The 18,182-nt window shown below is 39.1% G+C and overlaps 1 non-coding gene across 1 annotated transcript; it reads right to left on the bottom strand.

Annotated features, from left to right (window-relative positions):
* Positions 1–852: 852 nt before the first annotated feature.
* LOC111827889 lies at positions 853–983 on the bottom strand. Its single transcript, XR_002831637.1, has one exon. It is a non-coding gene; the product is annotated as a small nucleolar RNA SNORA11 (small nucleolar RNA).
* Between the last annotated feature and the right edge of the window lie 17,199 nt (positions 984–18,182).

The raw sequence follows: 18,182 nt of genomic DNA on the forward strand, positions 1-18,182 counted from the left end.
ATCATAAACACAAGTATGCTGTTAACACCATATACTGGCAGTGTATTCTAAATGTCAAATAAGTGAGAGAAATATTAATCACTACAGGAGTTGAGAAGTTGACGTTGGGGCAGGGGGGAAGCTCCACAGAGGAGGGCAATGGTCTTCTAGGCTTCAGTCTCACATGTGAGGGCCAGTTGGTTGTGAAAGTGAACCATGTACCGCCAATGGATGGATGCACAGATGGACTTCACAAATGACAAGAACCTCCTGAAATTGCATGGGAACATTTGTTTTTATGTCCTTTTCTTTTCCCCATCGCGGAGTCAGTACTTAAGGACCACTTTCTTTTTTTTCTAATTTTGGCAGAGGCTTCTGATTCCCAGTGTAGGATGACTTCCGCCCCAGGCCTTTGGCTCATATGGTTCTCAGGGTGTTTGCTTTCACCCTGACCTCAGCACTCACCCCTTATCTGAGTTCCTGTTCTGTGCATCTGTGAGTAAATCTATGCTTCATGCCTCAAGTTCCCTGTCATGGAGCGTCCATGAGCTTCTGTGGATGAGTTCCTATTTGCTGCTCCACCCCCACTCCAGACCTCCCAGAGAATGAATTTTCTGCTCTTGAAACAACTTCTCAGAGCTGGTTTTCCAATATCTGTTGCCACATTTCTAAGTGCCAGTCACCTGCCTCCCTGGTATTTTTGCTGTCACCACGCACCCTGGCTTGAATGGATGCCTTGAATTTCAGAGAAGGTATAGCACCTCTGACTAGTTGTGTTTCGATCCTCCCTGCCCTTTTCCCTGATTAGCTCCTCTCCAGATTCTATATTTGCCCTTGGACCCATGATCTCAGGGTTTTTTTGTGTGTTTTTTTATGTGTAGGGCATGATGTCACAGGAAGGTCAGAGTATATTGCCACCTGTGAGCAGTTAGCCCCAGTTACTGTTGGATGTGTTATACACAGAAGAGCCATTCTTCAGGCACTCTGCTCTCTCCTCACATCCCGATCTTAGGTTTTAAATCTCAAATGTCCTCAACCCCTGCCATTGTTGTCTGAACTTTTAGGACTTGAAACTGTCAAATCCTAGACAGGAATTATGATAATCATGAATCTTTAAAATAACTTTTAGATGTGCACAAAGTCTTGAAAGTAATATAAGACCTAATATAAATTGAAGTGGGTAGGAAGGGGTTTATTGGAATATATGGAAAGCATCCTGGTTAAGAGGTAGGGGAAGAAATTTAACCAAAATTAGAGAGGTAGGCATTCTATAGCAAAGTTAGGAAGGAATAAGTAGTTATATAAAATAATAAATGTCCTAATTTATGTAATGGTTTGATAGGAATAAAGAGTTGATTTTTTAAAAATAATATATGCTAAAACGAAGCTTCTAGAATCTAAATATTTTGCAAAATCCTTGGCAATATTGGTTTTTCAGAGGCAAGAAGTAAAGCTTTTAATGATTTTCTATTTGTAGATGATTCAAAATTAGGCATACCTTTTATGCAAGTACAACATCCACTGTGCTTAGCATTGAATTATTCTTCCATGATTTTCACCATCACGTTGTAATACATTTGAGTCATCATATGATGATAGAATGCCAAGATTCCAAACTAAATCTCCTTTCTTAAAATCACATTGCTAATGACCTGTAATTGTCACACCAGTAATTTTCTGCGATTCTCTAAAATATTATCACAAAGAACCCATTTTATTTGGCAGTGTTATATTTCTAAATGTATTTTTGTTCTTTAAAAAACAAATATTTCAATTTTGAGCTACTCTGCCATGTGATGTTCTCATTTTATAGAATTATTATTAACAGCACAAGCCCCAACTTTTAATTTAGGGTGGGTGTAGCTTGTAATTTTTAAAGTACTTTTATGACTAGAAGCCATTTTTCAGTGATAATTAAAATTATATTAAGTGAATCTTGTAAAATGTAGCACCATAAACTGTTACAGTGGTGCTAATCTGATAAATCTCAAAAGTAATGAATGTCATTAGCACTTTAAACACATAGAAAACAAACATAAAGAGAGATACAGAAGCAAACATAATGGTAGCCCTTAAAGTTTGAAATGATTAGCAGTAATGCTGATTTTTAAGCTTAGTGTCTTCTGAGATTTTTGCAAGGGGATTAGAGTTTCCAAATTATGCCTTATTTCATTAGATAAGGAATAATATGAAAATTACTTTGCTAAAATATTTTCTTTTGAAGAAAAATGAAGTTATCAATTGGTAAGTTAAGCATTTACCTGCAAACAAACAAAGAAAGAAAAAATTGGGGTAAAACACTGCAGGTCTTCAATAAATGTCTATGAATTATGTGAGCCTCCAGACTTTCTCTAAGCCGCCCTGGAAATTTCATAGTAGGCCCAGCTTGGATATTATAGTCCAAAGAACCCATGAATCATGAGGACAACACTGAAGTCCTTTGAGGCCAACATTCTCCTTTGAAGGGGAGAACTAAGGCACCAAGGATACTGTGGCAGCATAGATCAGAACAACATAAGGGTATCCTAAAATAGTCCACTTTTCCCTAGGGTCAGGAACAAGGTCCAGCCCCAAGGAAGATCACACCTCTACCAACCTTACATCCACCAAACTGTGCCTGAGAAAGTCATGGACACACAGGCTATAGGGCTTACTACACAAAATAATTTTTCTTCTAAAATCAAAATGTGAGATAATTTTTATATCCTCACCCTTTCACACATAACATTGAAAATGAATCAGTCATAATTTTGAAGTTTGCTTAAAGCAAGGGAAAGAACAAATGCTTCCATTTAAGAAAAATTATGTTAAATTTTATCATATTAATGTACAGTACCATATATATAATATAAAAAATACCATAAAAAATTTTGAGTTGCAATTTCTTAATTTAGTCTGTCCTCATACATTACCTTTCCTTGAAAACTTGATTCAAAATTGCTTTCTTAACATGGAGAATTCCAGTTTTAGAAGATGTGGATTTTGAAGCAATATTGTGGCAGAAGCTTACGGGTTTTGTGGGGGGAGGGGTGAGACTTGGGAGAGAAGAAGAGCCCAAGGAAAGTGCAGGGGAGAAATCAGAGGTGGAAGATAGTCTTTTTGTTTCTCTTCAATATTGCGGTATAGTGTCCTGGGTTCTGAATAAGAAAAAATGACAACTCTTAGAAACATACTAGAATTGTCCATAATTTAATTTCATTAAACTATAAAAGATAAATCATCATCCTGGGATACTGTCTTAGTCTGCTTGGCTATTATAACAAAACCAGAGGCCCGGTGCATGAAATTCATGCATGGCGGGTGGGGGAAAGTCCCTCAGCCCGGCCTGCACCCTCTCACCATCCAGAACCCCTCAGGAAATGTCTGACTGCCGGTTTAGGCCCGATCCCACAGGAATCCCTGAGGGATCAGGCCTAAACCGGCAGTAGGACATCCCTCTCATAATCTGGGACCACTGGCTCCTAACCGCTCACCTGCCTGCCTGATCGCCCCTAACCACTCTGCATGCTTGCCTCATTGCCCCCAACCACTAGCCTGCCTGCCTAATCACCCCTAACCACCTCTGGTTGCCTGCCTGATCACCCCTAACCACTCGCCTGCCTGCCTGATTGCTCCTAACCACCTCTGCCTTGCCCATGCCTCTGTGGCTTCGTCCAGAAGGTCTGGAATGATGTCCAGAATGACGTCTAGAAGTCCATTCATCTGTCCAGTCTGATTAGCATATTACGCTTCCATTATTATAGACTAGAGGCCTGGTGCAGTTTAAACAACAGGTATGCAGTTCTCATGGTTCTGGAGGTTGGGAAGTCCAAGATCAAAGGTTCTGGGTGCAGGCTTTCCTTCTGGGTTGCAGATGGCCATTTTTAGTTCTTCAGGGAACCCCAAAGCAAGAGCACTGGAGTGACTCCCTGACTCTGCCCGAACTAGAAGAGGGAAGGCCAACTTCAGTTCAGAAAATATGTGTTTCTGCAAGGGGCGGGGGGTGGAGAGTGGGGGCTGGAAGGGAAAGGACTCTGCTGTTATCTGTTCTCCCTCCACATTTCCTCTACAGGAGCCTCAGAGAAAACAGGTAGGAGAGAAGGAGGCTGATGGGAATTATTCATACTTCTCAGAGGCAGGGGATGGGACAGACTGAAGTGTTGTTCATCCTCTATTGCACAGAGATTATATGAAGTAAGCAGATATTTTACACCTGGTTTTTCTGAAACTGTCACTCAAAGATTTTGTCAGGCAGAAGGGTGGCCCACTGTTACACCATTCCCTCAGCCCAGCTTTTTGCCCTTCCTCTCTCTGAAAATGAATGACTCTGTATATACCTAAACTTAAATGCCCTGGTGCTAAGATTTGCTAGCTTTAGTTATTTCTGAAACACCCATTTAGGAATCATTTTGTTTTCCTTTTCTTAAACAAAATTGTTTTTGATATTTTAATTTTAAAACACAGCACTAGGAGCTTCTCCCTTGGTGGTGGTGAGATTTCCTTCATAGTGCTTCAGTTAATAAAGCATTTTGGGATAATGAAGGGTGAAAATCACAGTATAAATGTAAAAGTTCCCATATTAATGAAGCATAACATATTATTGGAGCCTTCATGGAATTTTCCATTGCCAAATCAAGGCTCATTATTCTGCACCTGAGCACCACCATCCCTAGAGTTCCATGGAATGTTTTAATAAGAGAAACGTCCCATTTTGTTATATAAAACCTTATTTCCCCTTCCTGACAGTCTTTTCCTCCATGGCTTTTAGCATGGCCTCACAGGTTCCTGCTTTCAAATATAAATTCGATGAAGATACATCTTTTCAATTGTGTGGGTTGAAGCAGGGCAGGGATTGCTATCATCTGAGAAAGCGTTCAGGAAGTCTTGCCAGAAAATATGCACTGGGAGCTGTGATGTAAAATGTGTCCGACTTTGGGTTTATGATCCAAAACCATGACATCACACACACAGGCCTCATGGCATTTTGAGATCCAATTTATACATTATGACAGTCCTTGTCCTTTCCAATCTCAGTGGCGGGCTGGTGTGTTGAGCAATATATATTTGAGACCCTGTTAGAGAATGGCAATGATTTCCCATTCTTTTATTGATCCTCCTCTTAGAATTAATTTTTCTAGACTGTGTTGTTTCACCAGAGTTTGTGTGTGATCCTCTGTTTTTGTTTTTGTTTTTTTAATCCTCACCAGAGGATATTTCTGTATTGATTTTTAGAGAGAGAAGGGGGAGAGAGAGAGTGAGAAAGAGAAAGAGAAACATCTATATGAAAACAAAGCATTGTTCAGTTGCCTCCCATACATGCCCCAACCATGGATCGAACGAAAACTTAGGTATGTGATCTGATCAGGAATCGAACTCACAACCTTTCAGTGTACAGGACAATGCTTTAACCAACTGTCCAAGGCATATCCTCTGTCTTTTTTTTTTGTAATTTCTCACCCCTTTGTTATTGGTTAAAATATTTCTGGTGAGAAAACAAGGATTATAGCTCATTTATATTCTCCCCCATGTATTTAGCACAGGGACTGACACATTGTGGTGGCGTGGTTGGATTGGGTGAGAGGACTTGATTGCATTGCTAGGATCAATGCATTAGCGCCAAGTTTATTCTATGAATAGTAAGTAGTGACTTCAGTTTATTTTATGATTCTTATCAGTTCAGAGAAGAGTGAAAAAATATTTTAAATATATTTCAAATGCTAAAATCATGTTTACTATTAAGTGTAAATTTAAAGATTTTAAAAATAATTTATTAAAATATTTAAGATAATCTCATATTGACTACAAATGTAAAAAGAAATAAAGAAATAAAGGCAGTAAAAACCATATTTTGACAAAAAAAAGCAGGAAGTTATAGCAAAAATAGAAACTGAAAAAAAAAACAGTAATCAGTGTAACACACACACATACACACACATTCCTCTTTCCTCCTACAATTTTCAGTTTATAGGTCAAAGGATATATCAAAGCAAATTGAAAATTTTCTAGGAAATAAAGATACTACATTTCAATCAAAAGCTATAGAATAAGGCTATGAATGTACCCAGAGGAAATGTTTGAGCATTAAACATTTAACTTATTAAACATAAAATATATATATATATATATATATATATATATATATATATATATATATATATATATATAAGCCTAAGCAGCCTTTATGACCAGTGGACCGAACAACTGGTCAACTGGTCACTATGACAATGCACTGACCATCGGAGGCAGACGCTCAATGCAGGAGCTGCCCCCTGGTGGTCAGAGCACTCCCACAGCCAACCTCCTATGGCCAGCCAACCTCCTGTAGTCCCTCCCCCAGGCTGGCTGGCCCTGATTGCCTCTATTGGCCTCGATCACTGGCCAGGCTGAGGGATCCCACCCATGTACGAATTCATGCACCAGACCTCTAATCCTATCTAATAAAGAGGGAATATGCTAATTGACCCTCACACCATTGCAAAGATGGTGGCACCCACAGCCAATAAGGAGGGAATATGCTAATTGACTGCCACGACCTCAAAGATGGAGGCACCCACAGCCACAAGATGGCTGTCAGGGGAGGGCAGTTGTGGGCGATTAGGCAAGCAGGGGAAGGCAGTTAGGGGCAACTGGGCCGGCAGGGGAGGGCAGTTGGGGGTGACTGGGCCGGCAGGGGAGCAGTTAAGCATCGATCAGGCTGGCAGGGGAGTTGTAAGGGGGTGACCAGGCTGGCAGGTAGAAGTGGTTAGGGGCAAGCAGGCAGGCAGGCAGGCGAACTGTTGGGAGCCAGCAGTCCCGGATTGTGAGAGGGATGTCCACAGGGATTGGGCCTAAAAGGGCAGTCAGACATCCTTCGAGGGGTCCCAGATTGGAGAGAGTGCAAGCTGGGCTAAGAGACAACCCCCCCCCCCCCCCAGTGCATGAATTTCATGCACAGGGCCTCTAGTAATATAATAAAAGGCTAATATGCAAATTGTTCCCTCAACCAGGAATTCGACCAGGAGTTCAGCCAAGGGGTGGGGCCAGCTGACCAACTGCCTGCGGCCTCTCCCCCTGGCCAACACCCCCCCCCCCGATTGGCCACCCCCACCCCGATCAAAGGTGGGGCTGGCCCACCAACCACCTGTGTCCCCTCCCCCCAGCCGCCCTCAGCCCCGATTGGCCCTTCTACCCCAATTGGGGACGGGGCCAGCTGGCCAACCTCCTGTGTCCCCTCCCCCTAGCCAGCCCAGCCCTATTGGCCCTGATCGGGACAGACCGGCTGGACCCCACCTGTGCACGAATTCGTGTATCGGACCTCTAGTAAAATAATAAAGTGATTCACTTAAATATCATACTCAAGAAATTAGCAAAACAAAAGTAGACTCAAAGAATATAGAGAAAAATTTGTTAAAAGTATACATTGATAAATTAGAAAGAAGGAAAACTGTTACAGCTAAATCTAAGAGCTAGTTTTATGAAAAAATTCAGTTAAAAAAACTCAGCTACCAGATACCATAATGAAGAATAAAAGGAAAAGGGAAGCATAAATAGGAATAAGGAAAATCAATATCTATGAATTAAGAGGGAATATACGATTTAAATGTTAAGAGATTTTATTGTACCTTTCCATGTTAATGAATTTAGGGAAATCCTAGATGAAATATGAGTTTTTGAAAAATTAAATGCTCAAAATTGACCCAAAAAGGAAAGACAACTTAATTGAGCAAATAACAGTGAGATAAATTGAGAGATTTAAAGAAATCTATACCCATTCCTAGCTACTAACAAACTAACAAAACAAAGGAATCCATAGTTATTACAATATTACTTACTATAGTCCTATGTTGTACTTTACATCCCCATGACTATTTGTGTCCCCCACCCCACCTTTCCTCTGACAACCATCAGTCTGAACCTATTTTTGCTTTATTTGGTGGGTACTGGAAATATCAAGAGGAGCACTTTGCAAAGTATATGATTGTCTAACCACTATGCTGTACACCTGAAACTAATACAAAATAATATTGGATGTAAAGTATATATGGAAAATAATTAATTAAGAAACAAACACACAAAAGGAAACTAGTAAAAAATGCTTCAAATGCAGAGTGGTTTAGGAGGTCTGACATGATGCGGGTCCTCCCATTTTCCACATGCCCTCATCCTCTCGTTCTAGCTTCTCCTCTCCAGCCACACTGGCTTCTTCGTTGTTCCCTGAGAAATCCAGGCATTTTCACTACAGCCTGTGAACTGCTGCTTTGCCTTTCTGGAACACTCTTACTCTAAAATATCTGTGGAGTTTATACAAAACCAATATTGCATTTCATATCAATGGAGGAAAATGGATTATTTAATAGTTGATCATAGAAGAATTATTTAGCCTTTTTTGGGGGGGGGTGAGTTGTTTCCTGTCTCACTTTTTATACTAAATAAGCTTAATGTGGCTGAAAAACTTAAATATGAAAATCTATATATATAAAAGCTTAAGTGACTGGTCGATTGTTCGACCATTCAACTAGTAGCTATGACGCGCACTGACCACCGGGGGGCAGATGTTCAACACAGGAGCTGTCTCATGGTGGTCAGTGGGCTCCCACAGCTGGAGTGCCACTTAGCTGACCCATGGGTGCCAGATGCCAGGCTCATGGCTGGTGAGCCTACCAAGCAGTGGTGGCGGCAGCAGGCACAGTGGGGCTGGGATGAGCGGGAGTGGCGTGGCCCCTGGCCCAGGCTCGGGCTCCTCCCCGGCCACCTGACGTGGCCCAATCCCCGCAGGCCACACCAAGGGACCCCACCGGTGCACAAATCCATGCACCGGGCCTCTAGTTCAAACTATAAAAGAAAACATAGATGCAGAACTGATATTTAGTTTGTACAAACCAGTACATGCATACTAGTGGCATGAAATTATCTATCTATGATCTATCTATCTCTACCATTTCAGGGTATAAATGTAAACTGAAGCTGGGATTGTGCTAAATATCTTTTTTGTTTGTTAATCTCACCTGCAGATATTTTTTCAATTGATTTTTTTCAAGAGAGTGGAAGAAAGTGAGGGGGGAAGAGAAAGAGAGAGAGAGAGAGAGAGAGAGAGAGAGAGAGACCTAAACTGCAACCAAGGGTTGTGCCCTTGACCAGGAATCGAACTCAAGACCCATTGATCCTCAGGCCTATGCTCTAACCACTGAGAAATGCTGGCCAGGGCTGTGCTGAATATTTTGAGGCTACTCTCCTGCCTTTGGATATACTGACATATATTAAATACAACGTCAATATATCCAAAGGCAGGAGAGTAGCCTCAAAATACAAGGGTGGGCAAAAATAGTTTTACAGTTGTTCATATGAAAAATATTTAAGGGTTTGGGCATTTTCCATTTCTAACTCACACATTTTCTTAATGTTCAGATTTTTAAAAAAAACAATGGGCATGTATTTTTTTAAACGTAAGTCAAAATAGCATTTTGAAAAGATTAAAAGGAAGCAGTAAATGTAAAGACATCCCTAAGACATATTTTTAGGTCGTTGCTTAATCTAACAGAGATCCAGTGCTGCAAGTCAAGTGGAAAAATGTATACGGCATCTCTAAACAGTTCCTGGGTTCCTGGGAAATAAGGAATGATGGATTATTTCTGGGTAATATATAGCAAAATGTTTAATCTGATTTCTCCTATTAATATTGAAACATATTGCTTTGAAAGAGATAAATTTCATGTAGTGTTTTACTTATTAACTTCTGACAATGGATATGCTAAAAAACGTGACTTTTTAAAATCTTTGTGATTTTCCTTATTTTATCTTTTGAAACATTTTATTGCTACTAATGTTTGAGAAATATTCTCAGAGTAAATTGAGTGTGAGGAGTTTTAAGAAAAGGACTTAGTAATATGTCTTTTTGAAATGCTAATCCTTAGAACATTTTAAAATTTCGGGCTCACATCAGTCTCCTGGTTACACTGAATAAATTGGAACATTTGCACCTAGCCGGTTAACTTGCTGAGGAGGAAGCTTATAAAGAAGCTTTTTTTCCTCTTAAGTACATCCAAGTGACTTCAGACAATCTAAAAGATTCTGCAGTTCAATGTGATTAAAAGCAACATCATGTAATAAAATCTTATTTCTAAAAATAACTGCACACAATTGAGAAAGAACTAACTTTAAGATCAAGGCTAGTCTGGACCATATGCAAAAGTCAAATTGTAGAGCATCTCTCCAGCAAGCCTTGCTCTGCCAGAGAAAGGAATAACAGCCTCTCTCCAAGAGTAGAAGTGGGAATACGATATATTTATTCAGCATTCAACAAGGACTTTAGTACCCATCAGGTGCTCACATTTATTCTAGGTGCTGGAGATACAGTTATGAGCAAAGCAGTCGAAAATACCCTGGTGGACTTTACACTCTTGAAAATAAAGCTACATCCATACTGATTCATAGAATCTAAATTAATTTTAGATTTAGAAAATTGAGCAGGGGCTAGGCCTGTCCTACTTTGCTTAGAAATATTCTCTTATTAAAGGTATAGCTTAATAAGCCTGAATTTGAGCAATGTTTGAACTACTCTGAAATTAAAGTTTCTTAAATATTTTAGAAATACACATTAATAAACAATATATGAACTTAAGTATTTAAGAAATTTAATCTGATAACTAAAAATAGAATCAGTATAAACTGTTAATATGATATTAATATTTTAGTTTGCATGTGTATATTTGAAAATAATTACAAAATACATGTCTTTAAAATATTCTAGGATTCAGATTTTATACTCCTCAAACTTCATTAATGTATTGAGCTTTGATATCAAGTTTGGAATTTGGAATTCAAAGGTATTTAAAACAGAGGCTTATTTATTTTATAGCATGTCCATTTTGGTCAGCGGTCTTCGAATTACTTTATGTAAATGTAAATGAATTTCTCAGGTTTCTATGAAGCAATGGTTGTTGTTTTTTTAAATTTTATTTTCATAATCAGGTTAACATGAGTGAATAGAGTATTAAGTTAATAGTTAAGATAAAAATTATTGTACTGAATTTTGGAATAAAATGGTTTAACTGAGACACATATTTTTCTTACCATTTATTAACATCCTCAATTAGCCTCAACTTTTTCTAAAGTAGATTCCTGTCTTTAAGAAATTGAACAGTCTAGATTTTTTTTTCTTTTCCATAGACCAATGGCTAATGATTATTTGTTGATGCTTCTCTGTAAGTTCAAAGTACTTAACATACATAGTCTGTGAAGCATTAAATATTTTAGCTGCACATTTGGGACTTGAGATCATTCTACATTTAAATCTATTTATACTAAGCACATTCTGAGTTCCCTAATGTGCATTAGGAGAAAAGGCTTGCTTAAAATTCAATCTGCTGCCCTGGCCAATGTGGATCAGTTGGCTAGGCATCATCCTGTGCACCAAAAGGTTTCTGGTTCCATTCCCAGTCAGGGCACATGCCCAGGCTGCAGGCTCCATCCCTAGTAGAGGATTGTGCAGGAAATGGATAATTGATATTTTGCTCTCACTTTGATGTTTCTCTCTCTCCCTTCCTCTCTCTCTAAAAATCAATTAAAAATTAAAATTGGATCTGTTTTCCAGGTTTTACACAAATTGTTTCACCATTAATCTTCAATGATCTTTACAAGATTTTGCTTTCACTTTTGGAGAAAATGTTCATTTTCATATCTAAAAATTGATTTATTCTTTGCAAGGTGAAGGTGCAATTCAATCAACCATTATGGTCTGTGTCTCTCAATTTGGTGTTTTGGGGTTTTTTCCTTTCTTTTTTTCATGATCTTTGTTGAAGATGAATCACTAGCTCCTTATTGACAACATCCAATTTCATTGATATTCCCTGGTTGTTTTCCAGTGATCTATTGGTTTTCTTCACTTTAGAAGGGGGCTGGGCTAAGTTAGAGGATTTGTCTATCCTATGTTCAAAAAACAGATAGGTGGGTAGCATCAAACACAGCCACAAAAAAAGCTTTGATATCAGAATGGTTTCAAGTCGAATGCATCTTGTTTCATGAATATACAGAGTAGCAATGGTTGTTTTTTTTAAAGGGCATAGAAACAGTTGTTTCTATGGAAAATAATGCAATAATACATAAATAATACAAGAATAGACTCTTTCGTGCACTCACAATTGTAAACCTACTTTTGCCCCACCCTGGATATATATATATACACTAGAGGCCCGGTGCATGAAAATTCATGCACTGGAAGGGGTGTCCCTCAGCCCGGCCTGCCTACTCTCACAGTCTGGGAGCACTCAGGGGCGGGAGGCGACCCGGTGACCAGGGGAAGGCAACGCCCCCATCACACTTCTGCCACTGCCACTGCTGGCAGCGCAAGCCTTGGCCGGCCCTGGTTACCTGAGCCTCGGGTGGCCCTAGGTGGCTGTGCAGCCACCATCTGAGGCTTGCCTGCACCTCGGGCCAGCCCTGGGCAGCTGGGGGGCTGAGGGGACTGGGGAACTCCGGAGGCAGGTGTGCAGCAAGGCCGGCCCCGACTGGGGGCGAGCCCAGCCTTGTCGCATGCCTGCCGCACTGGCAGGGCTGAGAGGACTGGGCGCCACCATCTTGTGGCTTTGGGTGCTGCCATCTTTGAGAGCATGGCAGTCAATTAGCATATTCCCTCCTTATTGGCTGTGGGTGCTGCCATTTTTGCAACAGCATGAGGGTCAATTAGCATATTTCCTCTTTATTAGATAGGATATCTATATTATATCATCACCTATAAAGGGTAATAGGCAATGACAGAGCACAGAGGAAGTCATTGAGGATGAAGCAAAGAGTAGGTTGTGATTTTTTCACCCCTAAAGAATATGTGGAACACAGTTTATCACTACAGATAAGTGAACCCTCTGTGAAATGGGATATTTCATGTATATGATAAGCAGTTTGTCTGTAGATAGCCTGATAGCATTAAAATCACCCATAAGGAAAAACAAGACATTCTATTGAATCATAGTAGTGTTTAAAAGATAATATAAATATTCTAATTGTTAGACAATGATAAAATCAACTTCTGCCAGTAAGTCACTTTGGTCTTATTATAGACTGAATGTTTATTTTTCCCAAAAGTCCTATGTTGCAGTTCTAACTTTCACAATGAGAAGCTATTATTAGGCTCTGGCTGGTGTGGCTCAGTTGGGCATAGCCCTATGTACTGAAAGGTTGTCGGTTTGATTCTTAGTCAGGGCACATGCCTGGGTTGTGGGCTCAGTCCCCAGTAGGGGGCATGCAGGCAGCCTATCTCATATTGTTGTTTCTCTCTCTCTCTCTCTCTCTGTCTGTCTCTTTCCCACCCTCTCTCTCCTGTCTTCTCTCTCTAGGAATCAACTTAAAAATAAATTTTTTTAAAAAAAAGGAAGAGAGAAGCTATTAGGAGGTGAGATGATTCAAAAAAGTGGAGAGTCCTTATGATGGAATTAGTGCCCTCATAAGAAGAGATGCCCCCTCTCCCTCCCCCTCCCCCTCTCCCTCCCCCTCTCCCTCTCCCTCCCCCTTTCCCTCTTCCTTCCCTCTCCCTCTCCCTGTTCCTCTCCAATATGCCAGCCAGGAAGAAGGAAGAGGACTTTTACCACAACTGGAACATGTGGGATTCCAGAAATGTGAGAAATAAATGTCTGTTGTTTAAGCCACTCAGTATATGACATTTTGTTATAGCATCCTGAGCTAAGGTAGTTCTATAATACCACTGCATATTTTCTTTTTTGATTGACTTTGCACTTGTGATAAAAATTCATGCTAACTTTCTAACAGTGTGGTTGAGGAACAGTGTCTTTAGTCACATAGTACCAACAATGATGCTGTCTGCTTTAGACTGTAAGTGCCTAAGGGGCAAGGGTCCGCCTGATTTTTACTCCATCAGCCAATTCAGCTTAAAATGAATTAAGCCAGAAACAAAATAATTCCATGAAGACAGTTTCACTTTTCTGTTTGCTACTTTGGGCATGTAGATACTAGCTTACTGGAAACTACTTTGTTTAGCATCAAAATTACATCTTGTTTCACATATGTGTTTGTTGATTAATATGATGCTATTGCCTTGGTAACATTTTTTCCCCTAATATGATTAGAAATAGGATGTTTGTGATAGCAATTGAGCTAATTAGTTCCACTTTAAGAGTCTTTGTGGATTTTCTTTTGTCTTTTGGGTAATTTTTACATTCCAGAAATTTTTGTATTCCTGTTCCCTTATTACTATTAATACTTTTAAATAATTGTTATGACTTACATTATTAAGAAAAATAATATTCTACTAAATATTATAGTGCGGTTTGAAAATCACTGTGTGGTCTTTCTTCGGTGTTTTAATACATCATGATCTTACATTTTAATTGTGAGGCAGCATGATATGCTCTAAACATCAGTAGACTTAAAGATGTGGTTTCCCACCTTGGCACTTCCATCTCCTACTGTGTGATCTTAGATAAGTCACTTCACCTCTCTGGAACTTGGTTTCTGCATAAATACTTGGACTCTATCTTCTAGATTTAAGTCTATGTAATGTAATTTGAGATTAATCTGTTTCTAATGGTAGATTAAGTGCCAAATTTGCCAAGGATTTACATTTTATTTTAGAGTGGCTATCTATAGAATAATATCATTCACACTAATTTTCATTCCTATATGCTAATTTTGAGTACAGGAAAACAAATATACTGGTAGATTTGTAGTTCATGTGCCAGGAGAAAAACTTGGGAAATAGTTCATGCTGTGAGAATCATCTTAGGTGTGGATTCAGAAAACTGGGCTAAGAACTTCAGAGTCTAATTCAGGTGGTCACTAATATTCTATAACATTCTATGACCCCATTAATCCACCATAGATATTTACCATTCTCCACTTCAGGAACCAAAGGGATCCAAAATATCCTTTGAATTACTTCATCTTCCACCCTGAGAGTCATCACTTCCTTTTATTTTATCAACACAATGACAATTTAATATTTTTATCCCAAATAATTTATTCAATTTAAAACAGCAATGTTCCTACTTATTTGTAATAGCAGTTTTAAACAACCATGAATTCAATTTAATATATGTATAAAAATTCATTCTAAGTATGAAAAGTTAAAATAATTGCTGAAAAGAACCACAGATACAAAGTTTTTTTAAAAAGTAACAGAAAAATGCGATGTAATCATTTAGTTTATAAAACTGAAGAAAGGATCACTCTCACTGGATGTTCAGTGTAATATCTTAAATCTTAGCAAGACTGAAGAGGACAGAGACCAAGAAAACCAGAAACAGCAGAAAAAGATATTGGAAGTATATTTAGAGATTAAAAATGGTAGTGGGACAACTTGCTGACACCTAAACAATGGTGGGAATGTCCACAGCTAACAATAGGGAGAGGGAGAAAAACATCCATGAAAACACTACAATATTCTGAGGATCCATAGTGTAAGGGCAAGTTAAGTTTGTATGACTCAGTCATTCTTTAGAGCAGTGGTTCTCAACCTTTCTAATGCCGCGACCATTTAATACAGTTCCTCATGTTGTGGTGACCCCCAACCATAAAATTATTTTTGTTGCTACTTCATAACTGTAATGTTGCTACTGTTATGGATTGTAATGTACATATCTGATATGCAGGATGTATTTTCATTGTTACAAATTGAACATAATTAAAGCATAGTGATTAATCACAAAAACAATCTGTAATTATATATGTGTTTTCCGATGGTCTTAGGCGACCCCTGTGAAAGGGTCGTTCGACCCCCAAAGGAGTCGAGACTCACAGGTTGAGAACCGCTGCTCAAGGGGTTCTTAGTGCCAATTTAAGACTAAAGCTCACCAATTAGAAGAGCACAGCACTCTGGGATTATACAGCTTTGGGGAAAGCAATCTTTCTTACTCCAAAGAGCAGAGAATAGCAATATATTACTGGGTAGTTCAACTTGTCAATTGTTCATAAAAATTTTTGATTCACCAAGAAAAATTTTAAATATTTTGAGAAACTTCTATTTTATAAAGCAGAGAACTAAAAATATTTTTCAAAAGACTCTATTGACAAAAAGAACACCTTTTGTGGAATTGAAGACCCAGATTCTGATCTTGTGTCTTCCACTTACAAGATAAGTGACTTTGAAAAAGGTCATTTAACTTCTTTGGGCTTTAGTTTTTTTCCCTCTGTATAGTGAAAAAACCCATTTTACATACTTGGCAGAATAAAGGAGAAGATTAAAATCTAATTGAAATAAAGTATGTTTTTTGAGTAAGTAAAATATATAAAATATAGTTGAAGATTGTTATCATGATTAAAATGTTTAAGGTTTGAACATACAAAAGATCCACAATCCTTCCTTATCCCAAATCCCTCAATTCTCCTGCTTAGTAAACAAAGAATTACTGTAGAATAAATCAGTTACTGTTGATGCCAGGGACCAGAACTCTCCACAGGAAAGAGAAACCAAGAAAGTAAACAAATAGTGGGATGGCTTAATTTAAATGTTGGAAATGGAATTTGACTTGTGTTGTAATTAAACTTGATAAAATTTCTGTTTATACCTATCACAGGGTAACTTTTAAATGAATGCAATTATTCAGCCTCCTAAAAGCATACAGAAGTCTAATTGACACTCTGTAATAAGACTTTTAAACATGGCTTTATAAAAAATCAAATTTGCATTTAATGGGAGCTTAACGCTGACACATACTTGTCAAAGACATGAGGGAGTTGGCATTTTTGTATATACAGTTTCTTCTTAATGGAAGTGCTTCTAGCCCTAGCCGGTTTTGCTCAGTGGATAGAGCATCGGCCTGCGGACTGGACCAAAGGATCTGGGTTTGGTTCTGGTCAAGGGCACTACCTAGGTTGCAGGTTCCTCACCCCCTCCTCCCCCCCAGGCCCTTGTAGGGCTAGTGCAGGAAGCAACCAATGATGTGTTTCTCTGACATTGATGTTTCTGTCTTTCTCTCTTCTACTCTCTGTAAAAATCAATGGAAAATTTTCCTCGGTTGAGGATTAAAAAAAAAGAAGTGCTTCTAAGTGGGGCAGCCCAGGACCTCAGCCAGGTTTGCCAGCACCTGGCCTCTTCAGGTGGCTCTGCTGGCTGCAACATTCTGTGAATCCATTCCCAGTTACATAAGAGCATATTCTTTGCACGCCTCAATGTGTACCTCCTTTTTACCTAACCAAAAGGGTTGTAGTTTCATAAATATGGTGAATATCTTATCAGGTGTGTCAGTGCTAAGCAGTGGGCTGGGGTAAGGTAATAAATCTCTTGGAATAAATTGGTTATGGTAGATGAACAGCATGATACACGAGGAAATATTGACTATTCATGTTTTCTTCCTGAATGAGATTCGTATCAAAATAACGAACTTCTACACCAAAGTCATGTTCAGTTAAAAAATGAAAGAGTGTTATGCTTTTGTGCTTGGAAGCAGAATGGGGTAAATGTGGGTCATATCTTGCAGGCTTTCAAAACTAGTAATTTTTTGATGAAAGGGTGGACCAGAAGATTTGCAAATTTGTTTGGAAAGGGATGGAGACAATGACAAGATATTTGTTTCCAGTTTTTTATTATAGAATTTGCTACAAAGCAAAAATAGAGGAAAATGACATGGAAAATCTCTATATTTTTATATTTTTCCACTATAGGTTTTCAGTTATATCCTTTGCAATTGAAAGACTGTTTTCGCTGTTTTACTGAGGAGATCAAAGCTGTTTTCAAAGGTAAGAGGACAGCAGGCGAATGGCATTAGGCCATGTGACTCTGTGGATTTTGCTGCTGGCCTTACTAGTCTGTACAGCGGGGATGGAGACAGAGCAGCGGCTGCCTGCCACCACGCGGAGCTCTCCCCTCCTCCTCGGTGACAGGAGAATCCTGTGCTTCAATAAGTTCTAATTTAGGGGGGTGGGGGATGTTCAGGATCACTGTTCATTCACGCTTCCGATAAACTATCTTAGGATCTGTTTCAGGGACTGGACGCTTGATAGGAGCACAGTGGACAAAAGAGAAAAAGAGGTAAGGGAGATTGTGCCTCTGGAGACATGTGGCTAAGACATGTGTTCCAAAATCTTGTCTCCATTTTTAAAACTCTATGTCTACTGTATATAACAGCATCGACTTGGCTTTGGATTAGAAACCTGGGGTAAATGCCTACCATTTCTCTGCTATGATTGCCAGGTTTTCCTACATCAGGAAAACACCCCTGCCAGGCAGTGATAGCAGCAGCCTGGTGGGGAGTGTCCTGAGAAAACAATTCTGATTAGATGCTCGGGAGACCAGCTATTGT

Source organism: Myotis lucifugus, unplaced genomic scaffold, assembly GCF_000147115.1.
Source record: "Myotis lucifugus unplaced genomic scaffold, Myoluc2.0 scaffold_240, whole genome shotgun sequence".
Taxonomy (NCBI): Eukaryota; Metazoa; Chordata; class Mammalia; order Chiroptera; family Vespertilionidae; genus Myotis; species Myotis lucifugus.